Here is a 12848-nt window from a genome sequence, read left to right as displayed (position 1 = left end):
CCACACTATAAAGGGCCCTCCACACTCGTGCGCGAATCGAGGCGCGAAGCCGCGAACGCGAGTGTGGAGGGCCCTCGCGTCGATTTCGCAGAATGTTCACGCCTTCGCTTCTTATTCCCCGTTTTTTGTCGGTATTTGGCCCGCGTCAAAGGAGACGCGAAACGCGAACTTGCAAGACTCCACACTCGCGATCGCTTCGCGCCGCGATTCGCTCACGAGTCGGTTAATCTGTAAACTGTCATAACCTTCTATGGTGGCTATTTGGTTATTGGGTGCGAACTTGATAAACCAAAAATCAATTTGACAGTTCCCAGTTTGAATCAGTGCCTTGCCGCAAACTAAATCCAATCAGCTGACGCTTCGGCGCCATCTTGCCGCGAACCAAACTGCGAAATCGCCGTGAAGTTATGCGAGTGTGGTGTCTACGTCAACGTCGCGGTATGTTCGCTCCGCGAAGTCGCGCCGCGATTCACGCGCATAGTCTGGACATCGGGACTGATTTCGGGCCCGATATCGGGAATTGTGAATGTAATTGGCGCTTAAGTGCGAGGTCGTGGGTCTTGGGCGAGAGCCCATGAATATTTTCAAGTACTTAACTTCAAAACGTTAGAACAGATAATTAGACCAAATTACTACGTTTTTCAACAATAAATTCATAAAAGTTAGAAGTTTAAAACAACACTTGCACGTCATTAACACGTGCTATACAAATGCAGAGTTCTGCTAATTATCTTGGTCTAACTACTCTTAATAGTACAGACAGAAAAGAAATTGGCGTCCATCTACATTTTTTACGTTCCATCTAAAATAAATACGCAAATAAATATAACAATCCACCACTGAAAGTACAAAACGTGTTCGTAACTTACTTTCTATACATCTCGCTCGTAGGATGCCAGTACGAGCGAGATGCATAGAAAGTTAGTTACCCTAGCGAATATGTCAGTACCAAACTCATGGTAAGGCTACTTTCTGATAATCAAGACCACGGGCGATATGTGAAACTTCCCTCTTATAATTGCTAGGTAGTGTTGGAAATAAGGGGTAGGTGAGAAAGGTGAAGGTAGACGGTGGTGTTGAAGGTACGGTCTGAGGTTGGGGGTTGGGGGGTTGGGGTTTGACGAGTCACGGTTTGAGAGGTTAGGGGGTTGAGGGGGCGGTGAGTTGATGGGTTCGGGGACTGACCCCCTTATTCATAAACGTCTACTAAGTTGACAAGCCGCTAATAATCGGTGAGGGGTTGGCAGTTGAGGGTTTGGGTGTTAGGAGTTGAGCGGTCGGGGGTTGGAAGTTGAGGGATTGGGGGTTAGGATTAGGAGTTAGAGGGTCTGGGGTTGAGCGATCGGGAAATGGCGGCTATTGGTTTGGTGGTTCAGGGTCTAGGGGTTCATTGATCAGGGGTTGATGTGCTGTGAGGTGGAGTGATCGGAGGGTTGAGGGATCGGGTCAGTAGCGGGGCAGAGGATAGAAGATCTAAAGAGTAGTGGCAGGAATGATTTCCCAGACGGACCCGACGAAAATCCTGATTATTTATTATGTAGTTAACGAATGTAGTGTGAAACATGATTGTGTTTTTCATTCATGCGTCGCGTCGTTCATAACATAAGCTCTTAAGAATGCTTTAAAACTAAAAATGGTATATTAAAAACATTTTACAAAATAAACCGACTTCAAAAAGGATAAAATTATAGTCTACATCTTTAGGTAGTTAAATTAATGTAAACAATTGGTTTTGACATGTTCGAGTACTTGAAATAAATAGAAAGCTGACTTTAAGCTGTTTACAGACGTAGATTTCATCTACCCTCAAATGGCTAATTATTCAATTTCGTTTTAGGTTCTTAACTAGGGCGAAGTAATGGCAAATATTACAAAACTAAATTACTATTGATCAATCAAGTCATCTCGATATATTCCTATTAACAAAATAGCACGATTACATCAACTTCTGTAGGTTTTGGCACATCGAACTAAATTAATTGACTTGAAGAATGTGTCCAATAAAATGCCTAATTGTGGTTTGTTTGCATATTTTTAAATACCTAAAGATACAGACAAATATTATCCTTTTTAAACTATTTCTACGGATTTCACTCACGTGTTTTTAGTCACTCGCGCGACATGTTTCAGAGAGCCTAGGTCTCTTTAGGTTAGTATGTCTCACGATAGTTTAAATTCGATTATCCTTTTTTTACTATATGTGTAGTACAGTCAGCATCAATAGTAACGAACGAAACAACGCGCCAAAAATATCTGATATTCCTAATAACTTTTCCTCATAGTTACTTTGCCACTCTTGTGGATAAAATGCAACTTTGCCATCAGTTTTTAAATAATAAAGAGTGACTACGAGCTAGTGTGATGAAAAAATATTGAAACAATTTTATCGGTACATGTTAGAAATTAAATATATTAGTGGCACAGCGATCTTTTCGGTAGGAAAAGGCGGCAAATTTAATATAAAAAATGGAGGCGCGAATTAAAAAGTTTGGCCTTTGTGTTTCGTGGTGGCCATCTGAACTGAGAGTTACCTACCTACTTATTTTCGTTCTCAGTTGTCCCCTTCCTAGATGTAACTACTGGGAGTTTTTCTTACCGTTGTTACCACTTAAAACAGGTGAGAAAAAATCGTAGTTGTTAATTGGTAACAATTTGGTAGTTACTAGTGGGAATAACCCGCGACCTTTAAATGACGGTTTGGTTCGATGTGTTGTCCGCACGTGTGCACGGAAACCATACGGACTGCAGCAAGTTGTCAAACTAATCGATGCTTCCCTTACCTTAAAGTGACTTATTTAAGACTTGTTTGTGATTACAACATACGTAATAAAAGCTCTGAAGCGAAGTGAACTTGTTCCAGAATACATGAGATAACGTAGGTACCCGTGCCATCTGAATAAGTAGGCATGAACTGTTTACATTATTAATAACAGTTGTTGTAAGGTCATAAGTTAAAGCTTATCAAGTGGTATCTGTCATATAAACATGTAGGTAGCTACATATATTTATAGTTTACTATGAATAAACATCGGCACATACCACGGAAACAAAAGGCAGGAAGATATGTATGAGATACAAGTCGGAGGTTAATGTTTAAAAATGAGTAACAGGTGAGGATCGGATTGGTTAGTGGTTTACATAGATTAACATCTGAAGGCCTGCGCTGGCGGCGGCCGGCAGGCGCGTTGGCGCGTGACGCAACGTGCGGCGCAGACGCGGTAGCGCCTCTCAGCTCCTGCCGGAGCCGAGTTGCGTTGCGAGCTGTTCCATAATTGTTGCACAGACGAGTTCAATAATTAAGTGATAAATATACCAGCGGTGCTGCGACGAGAGGGCGGCGGCGGCAGTCGAGCAGCGGCCGCGTCGCGCACCACACCGCGTCAAGTGATGGACTCGGCATTTTTCTATCGGCAGACAGCGTAGGAATCTCGCCGGACTGGTTCCCGCGCTGCGTTAGTGCGCCGCTCTGGTGAACCCTTTCGCTTGTAAATGTGCCGATATTTACATATGCGCGCTCGATCTCACATCGAACTTTCGTTCAGAGATCGCGCCCCCGGTGTGCCCGAGCCGGGCCCGGCGACGCCGCCGCCCCGGCGCACTCGCCACGACGTGCCATGAGCAACGTATGTCTTTACATTTACCTACTACGCAGCCTCTCCTTTGCCCCATCCCCTAACCTGTTATGAGACCTGACCTAACTTGTACATACCTAAACCTATATGCTTACAAAACAAGGAATCGTTACTTATTTTAAATATAAGCTTTATTATATATATGTCATTAGATGTTAATACTTAATTATATACAAGTACAAAATATTGATCAAATTACTGTCAAATAGCGAATACAAATAAAATATCGACTCAGCTGTACTTGAACCAACAACGCTAGCCTTATTGGGGCGGACGCTTTCCTAATTAAGCTACGAGTATAAGTACTTGCGAAGCTGACGAATGTAATTGGACAATGATATATTTGACAACTATTACTGTTAATCGTATTTTAAACTGAACTATTCAACAGAAGGTTTTAGTAGCTTTATATTACATAGTAAAAACTAAGTAGGTATTAGTGGCGTTTAACTACTCAGAGGACAAAAAACGCCTAGGTTTACAGACTTTGCCTTTGGATTCTAAGTAGATACGACATTTAATTTATAGATAGTTGAATGTCTATCAATAACGCCCGTAAAACTTTCATTACAGAATTTTGTAATACAACACTACACTACAAGAATGTTACAAATAGGAACAAATAGGAGGTAATAAAAACAAAATTAAAATTTTTGAAAAACCCACGATGGTTAAAACGTAGTTGAAAAAGGATGCACAAATAAATGTTTACTGCGGCGCCCTCTGGTGAGTTGTCACCGTAACAACTATCTAAGAACATGTACCAATCAAACCAGAATTCATCACTGAAAACCGCATCAAAATCGGACTAGTAGTTTTTAAGAAAAATGGCAACATTGGTTTGCACGAACATCCTCTCACCCCAAACGCATATACCGTCTCCGTTCCGTCGTGGGTAAAAATAGAGAAAAAAAAAACAAAATAGAATAACTTCTTTTACAAAATCAAACCAAATACATTATTTTTTTTATAGGATACTTAACTAGGATGAAGCTGTTGTAGCTATTAATGAAATTACTAATGTAATAGGTACCTACCAACTTAATTTAATTTACTTATACATACATAATAAGAAAAATTCACTTGAACAATTTAATAACTAGTTATTATTACTAGTTGATTGTTCAAAAACTAATGAGAAAGTTGCTTTTTATCCACATGTGGGGCAAAAAGTAATCAGTTGCAAATTTTTAGTGGTTTCCTTATGTTAGCTGGTGGAATTGACTTTTTATAAATGATAATTTTTTTATTACGTTCACTTGGATTTGATTTGGTTTGATTTTTTTGGTATTTCATAGTAAGTATTTTCCTCGCGTTGGTGTGATGAAAAATCTTGTTTCACTAGGAGGTAAAGTTTGTTTAACCCTCGAGCTTTGAAACCCTCGCAACGCTCAAGATTCCACTTCTGGAACTACTCGCTACGCTCGTGGTTCAATTTTGAAATCTTTTGCTGGCTCGGGTACCAATATTAGCACGAGCGGTTAAACAACAACTTTACCCTCATGTAAAACAAATAGGTAACTATTTTTACGTTATTTTAAATCATGACTGTATTAGCGAATACCGAATGGGTCTGATGTTCATGCATTTATGTCAGTAATAAACAAAGTGGCGGACGAATATATTTATGTTTTAGGGGGTCATTAATTTGGTTTAACTTATTAGGGTTCCGTATCCAAAGGGTCAAACGGGACCCTATTACTGAGACTTCGCTGTCCGTTCGTCCGTCTGTCGGTCTGTATCTCATGAACCGTGACAGCTAGACAGTTGAAATTTTCACAGATGATGTATTTCTGTTGCCGCTATAACAAAAAATACTAAAAACAAAATAAAATAAATGTTTAAGGGGGGTTCCCATACAACGAACATAATTTTTTTGCCGTTTTTAGGGTTCCGTACCCAAAGCGTCAAACGGGACCCTTTTGCTGAGACTTCGCTGTCCGTCCGTCCGTCCGTCTGTCACCAGGCTGCATCTCATAAACCGTAATAGCTAGACAGTTGAAATTTTCACAGATGATGTATTTCTGTTGCCGCTATAAGAACAAATACTAAAAACAAATTAAAATAAATATTTAAGGGGTGCTTTATTGGAAAATTACAAGATTTTTTATTGGAAAATGTAACGAATACATTGCATGTATAGGGAACACGGGTGATATTAAAATTGTGACCTCGATTCATAAAAATCTTACCTACTTATAAATGACTGTAGTTAACAATTTTAACCAATATGGCCTTTTTATTGTATTTGTTATTACATAATTTAAAAAATACATACTCGATAAATAACCATCAACAATAGTATTGTGTAACATTCAAACAATTTTAAAAACGGCGGTAAGTGAATAATAAGTTTTTACAAAATGCTCATGTAGGCACCACCTTTCTGTTCAAGTAGCGCAATAGGGTTTAGTACTTAACGCAGTAGAATTAAATAAATATGCTAGGTATGCCGGCGATTGGCCGTTAGCGGAGCATGACAAACCTGGGGCCTTCGTTAGTCAAATGCATGTAGCTCACGGTCTGCTGGGCAGTAGGGGCCGCCCTCCTAACCATGTCCAATAGTAGTTGTGCATTTATTTGGTAAATAGTTTGATAAATAGGTACCTACATGAGTAGGTACATAACCTACCACAACTTTCTGCGCGTACGTTGCGCGAAATGTTGTAACGGTAATACCTCTCTCTTGTCGCAGCTTTTTTTGCTCTGGTAGCTGCGCTGGTCAAACAGTGTAGAAAACATAGCGAATTACAAAGCTTATCTTCCTTCTCTATCATTTATGTCATATACGACTATGATACCAGTCCCTTTCTGTGTCTGACCTGATTTTTGATATATGAAATGAATGCAAAATATTGTTCAACTAGCATATACATACAAAAAAATATATTTTACAATTAAACACTACAAATCGCATTATCGTTGCGATGCATTACGCAACCCCGCAGTGTCAGGGAGCCGACCTATTGTGGGTCAACTTTTTTATGACATTGAGAAATCCTTTTATCAAAAAAACGAAGCCGAACTATGTGCGTATTTGATTGCTTACAGTCTTTTTCTCTGTATATTATAGGTTTACCTTCTAATATCTAACTTATACTTATGTACGTAAGAAGGAAATTAAACTTCTACGACCCAAAGAGCATATAATCACTACGTTTTACTACGACCCAGCAATTTTACTAACTGCACATGCCTTGGTGATTGTCAAATAGAGGCATAGGTCACTGCGCAGATTCTTACTGATTAATATATTAATAGCTTCTTTTTAGAATCTCGTACCAAAAAGGTACGAATGAAACCGTTATTTAACGTATCATAGGTACTTGTAAATAAAGTATGATTCAAGTACCCAATTAATCATTATAAAGAGCCAGACTGGAAAAAATGTAGTCTATTTAATAACGAAATAATAGCCGGCTAATAGCACATTGTAACATGCTCAGTGTAGACCTAGTGTGTTTCAAAAACTCGAAAACTGCTCATTTTATGTTCAAAATAGTTTTCATTGAAAGTACCGATCTATTGATGACACATTTTTGTACAGATGTATTTGTAAATCTAGCAGAGGGTGGCAGATAAGTACTTAATGTTGGCGCGTTCTATCCGCCACATTATCATTAGGTATACACATGTCGGGTGGCGCATGCGTGGACCGGTTCGATAGCAAGCTAACTTACCACATCGTTGAGTAGAATAACTAGGTATCTGCTATTTTATACAGGTTGTGTTTTTTTAACTAGGACAATGGGGGGAAACGAAATTATACAAGTTACTCGTACTAGAGGGAATTGTCAGAGAAATCATTATCTATATTCTGTATAAACAATTTCAGTAGATATATGTAAGCTTCCGGCAAAAGTGACGAATTAATATCGGAATTTTTTTTGTTAAATAAAAAAATAACACAAGAGAGTGATAATTTTTCCTGTAATATTTATGATAATGTTAATTTTATATTTAAAAAAAAAACATAATTTTTCTTTTGTAAGCTTCGGGACGGGGTTTTTGATATACAACTTAAGCTATTTCAAAAGCCTCTTTGTAGACGTAATAAGTGTTTATAGTCACAGATCACTCATCCTATTTAGTAAATAAAATGTTTTATTATAGTAAATAAAAAATACTTTCAATGCGTTTGGGTTAGCCTTGTTGATGTTCATAATTACAAATTTCAAATCGATATCGTAAGACGTTCTCGAGATATTTAGAAATGTGACAGACAGACGGACGGACAGGGTCGCGCCGTAAGGTTTCCTTTTCTGCCTTTTTGGTACGGAACCTATAGACCGCAGGCCAGGAGCATATATCGTCAATCATCGCCTCTCGACTGATACTTTGTCAGATGATAGTTTACATGCTATCATGAATAAAAAAAAAAACAATCAGCCGGTTGTATCGCGGTGGAAAGACCGTCAGTTGATTACATGAACGTAGTCTCAAGTTTACTGTTCCTTGCCATCGTACTGGTTTTGTCTCTAACTCCTTCACCGTTCAGACGATCCGGCTTTGGAATGATCTCCCACTCAACATCAGACAGGCTCAAACCAAGCTCTCGTTTAAGCGCATGTTACGCAAGCACTTTTTCGACAAGCTCACTAGTTAATTGTCCATCGTAGTCATAGTATTTTTTGCACTGGGTACATAAATTAATATATATGTATGTATATTTAATTATAGTATATTTATGTAAGTTTATTACCGTTAGTATATATTATTTATCGCTATTTTGCTTGTTTTAAGTTACTTATTCTGTTTTTTTTTGTTTAATGCCTGCACGTACTACTTTTTCTGTTTAGCCTGATGGTTGACTGATAGAAAATGCCTTTAGGCATTAAGTTCGCCATTTGTACTTTATTTGTTATATTGTGCAATAAAGTTTAAATACATAAATAAATATGAATATGTAAAAAATACGCGCCTTACCACTTTATGTCCGCAAAGTATGCGTAATGTGTAAATTGCGTAACCGTTTATTTGGAACGCCTGATGGAATGCTACATGCAAAGTTTCATATTTTTTTGTTACTTTAATGAAAAGGTAAAACGCTTATTTTTTACATGCGACGATGACGTTCTTACCACCGCGATACAACCGGCTGACGATTTTTTTAGTTAACAATAGCATCTGAACTATCATCTGACAGAGTATCAAAGTATCAAACGGGAGGCGATGACTAATTATTTTTCTTTTTTCCGTATTTCGGTGGCTGCCATTCCTTAATAAATAAATAAATATTATAGGACATTATTACACAAATTGACTAAGTCCCACAGTAAGCTCAATAAGGCTTGTGTTAAATATATAAATATTTATAAATACTTAAATACATAAAAAACACCCATGACTCAGGAACAAATATCCATACTCATCACACAAATTAATGCCCTTACCAGGATTTGAACCCGGGACCACCGGCTTCGTAGACAGGGTCACTACCCACTAGGCCAGACCGGTCGTCATTAATCCACCAACGGAGCGGCAGCTCACGTCTACGAGGGTTCATCATACATAGCCGTTAACCACTACACGAGTTTTCGCTCGGCGATTTGTCATGGAAATCTGATGCTGGCTCGCGGTCTATTAAAAACGTGTCGTAATCCTGGACGCCACCTTCTCAGCTATGATGAATGCAAACAAGTAGATACATTAGGACAATATATGTACATTCCTAAATAGATTCGTCGTTGAATATATTTAGTTATAAGTACTTAATTGCACATAAAATAATAAGTCCTGCAAACGGTGGACTTAACGCCTTAAGGCATTCTCCAAAACTACTGGCCAAAAAGAGACGTTTGTTAGGTGCAGGCTTAATAATTGAAAATATTTATATTAGTAATTATTTAATAAGTACCTGGGCGACCGAGCTTTGCTCGGTTATAACTATTTATTGTAATATGATGGTGTATAGGTGATAATCTTAACTACATTTTTTACTAAATTAAACTTGTCTAAAACAATAAAAATCAAAAAAGTATATATAAACTTGAACATATAAAAAAAAACAAAAGTTAGTCACCGGGCGAGATTCGAACCCGTAACACTCGTTTCGAGCCGTCCTCCGCGTCTTAACCCGCTGGACCAGACGGACAATGGCCGGCAATACGAAATTAGCGACCATAGTCTGCGTCGATAAAAAAACGCATGAAAACTCGAAAACACGCGTTTTTCCAAACATAAGACTAATCTAGATCGATTGTATACCCCCAAAAACCCCCATATACCAAATTTCAGCGAAATCGTTAGAGCCGTTTCCGAGATCACAGAAATTATATATACAAGAATTGCTCGTTTAAAGGTATAAAATAAATTACTAATTAATACGAGTATGTTATAATGAAATCATAAACTTAAATAATTTGCTATATTAAAATGTTAACATCCCTTGCTACTAAATGTAGATTAATACGGATTCGTAATCAAATTAAATTGGTATATTTTTTGGAGACTAAGTAACTAATACGTTGCTGCCATTCTCTCCCAGTCAACCACGGGACCAAAAAGAGACGTTTGTTAGGTGCGGGCTTTGTAATTGGGAATAATTATATCACTACCTACTATTTACAAGTTAAATACTACTATAGGTACTATAATGAAATCTTAAACTTAAACATATTCTTAAATAATTAGCTATATTAAAATGTTAATCTCACCTGCTACTAAATCTAGATTAATAAGAATTCCTAATCTAATTAAATTGGTAGGTATATTTTTGGGAGACTAAGTAATAAGGAGCTGTCGTACCATTTTGATTCATCGCTAGTAGGGAGTGTAGGGACAAGCAGTTCTTTTCACAATGGTTGAAAACTAGCTAGGGTTGGGTAGGAGGAACATAGTTTACTTTGCTTGGGGCAGGATCAGTGAGATGAGAATTCCCTACTCTAGTTCTTCTTACCCTGGTCTCATACAACATATCGATGAAAACGTTTTTCCAAATACCTAACAATTCCTGCTTATTTTTGGTACTCATCTCTATGAAGCATTTTCGCTCATGTACTTTTTTAGTATTTTTTAGGTAACCGTAACGCCACAAATAGAAACCCCTGAAGGTGCGATGAAAAAAATCTAAAACAATGTTGGTTGAACTCGTTCTGCAGGGTAGAATACAAATGATGTAATAACAAAAAAGAATTGCCTATTGAAATCGCAACACACAAGAACGTTGTTCATCTTCTAAATTACCTACACGTATTATTACTCGTTTCGACAAAAGCCATTGACAATATGAAAAAATAAACTACGCAGCAGATTATTTGGTTGATACAATCACTATACTCAGCTACAGCGATACAAACAGGATTGGCTATATAAAAAATGCATATAGTAAATATTTGGCGCTATGTTTTTAACAGTATTGACGGTTTTTTTTCTTGGAATCGCATTATCTTCTTGGCATTAAATTAACACAAAATATCCAAAAAGAAATGATAAACGTTGACTTAGTGGGTCTACTATGTAATATGTATACTAAATTCAAACTACTTTATAGCATTAAGGTGGTTCGACTAGGTTACCCAAAGCTTAAACCTCAGTAGATGGCGCCACAATTGCAAATTTTGAGTTTTAATTTTTTTGTGGAGTAGTCTTTGGTATTTCTATACTGTAAATTATGTTTAGCGCACTCTTTAAATAAATATTGAACTATTAAAACAAACATTGAACACTTCATTGTACAAAAACTACCCCTTAATGTCGACAGAATGTTTCTTGACTCTATTTCTAACTATCACTCACACATTCAAACAGTCGTACTGGGATCCTTGTAGTAGACAATTTGGCACAGCGTGAGTATTAGGCTTCAATAGCGTTGCGGTATGTACGTGGAAATACATGCAAGAGGATGTGGGTTCGAGACTCATTAATTTTTTTTTTGTTATCAGTATTATCAAGTACCTATTATTAATAAATTATTTTATGAGAAATATGAGCGTTTTTCCATAAAAATATTAAAATCTGAGTCTCACACATCATGATATTTTTGGGTTCTTCCAACTCAGAATCACTAGCATAATCAATCCTCGTGCTATAAAAACCCGAAAATTTGTATTGAAATTTTGGTTTTACACTGAAATTTCTTTCACACTAAAATGTGACGTAATGGTATGGATATTTTAGGATATCTTTTTTTAATGCTAGGGTGGAGAAGATTCTAAGTAGAATGAACCTAAGAAAGTCCAAATTTGTAAGTCAGATTTTCCGGTATTTTTTTCAAAAAAAACGCTGTTTTCCCTTACTGCCCAGCCTTTAAAAAAGTACGTACTATTTTACAGTAGAATTAAAACCTTTTTTTACGATACATTTAATTAAATTACAGTGAGTTACAAAATTGCATGGCCTTCTATTTATAACCATTATAAAAAGAAATGAGATATATACCATGTTTGTTTATATTATTGATTCCCCGATATTTTGACACAACTAGAAGTTTCACACAATGCCTAGGGATAGAAAATTATTTATTTATTTTATTTATTGTCAATTTCATTCAACGTATCAGATCATATCCAATTTATGTGTTTATGTATTGCATTGTTTTCTACCTAGTTGGTTATTAAATTCTGTTACTGCAATAATCTTTATCTACATAAAATATACCAACGAAAATTTAATAAAGTATATATTATAAAATAATAAGTAAAATGAAGTACACAAAATCAGGAATCACATATGACAATATCATTCAAAATCGCCTCCTCTGGCTTTGACACAGGCCCTGAAACGACGAGGCCAGTCATCAATAGCGGCACGCACGATTGTCATGTCTAATTCCGTCACTGTCTTAACTATGGCCCGCTTGAGGGAGTTAAGATTTGTGTGGGGTTTAGCACAGGCTTTCTCCTCAATAACCTGCTATATGGCATAATCCAGGGGGTTAAGGTCCGGGCTGGAGGACGGCCAGTCTTCGTGGGCAATAAAGTCAATTTTGTTCCTTCGAAACCAGGCTTGAGTTGTTTTTGCCTTATGTGCAGGAGCTGAGTCTTGTTAAAAGATCCATGGCTGGTTTTGAAATAGGGTGTCGCTTAAGGGATTCACTATTGGTTCGAGAACGGTTTCCAGTTTCCGGTTTTCACACCTTTTTCACAGAAATGTATCTGTGTTAGCCCTGAGTATGACACACCCAAAATCATGATTGGCGGGTGCCCACATTTGTGGGTTGTTTCCATCTACAAATCTTAGGGCATAATTGTATCCCAATAAATTCTTTTGGATTAT

General features: G+C 37.3%; 1 protein-coding gene across 1 annotated transcript in view; it reads left to right on the top strand.

Annotated features, from left to right (window-relative positions):
* Positions 1–3345: 3345 nt before the first annotated feature.
* Positions 3346–12848, top strand: part of LOC133534726 (protein decapentaplegic) — a 43137-nt gene continuing 33634 nt past the window's right edge. Inside the window, exon 1 of the mRNA XM_061873970.1 lies at positions 3346–3623. The gene's annotated coding sequence lies outside the window, so the exon portion shown is untranslated. The remainder of the gene's footprint in view (positions 3624–12848) is intronic.

Source organism: Cydia pomonella, chromosome 2 (genome assembly GCF_033807575.1).
Source record: "Cydia pomonella isolate Wapato2018A chromosome 2, ilCydPomo1, whole genome shotgun sequence".
NCBI lineage: Eukaryota > Metazoa > Arthropoda > Insecta > Lepidoptera > Tortricidae > Cydia > Cydia pomonella.
Note: the sequence above shows the minus strand (reverse complement) of the source record. Positions and strands in the feature narration are given on the sequence as shown.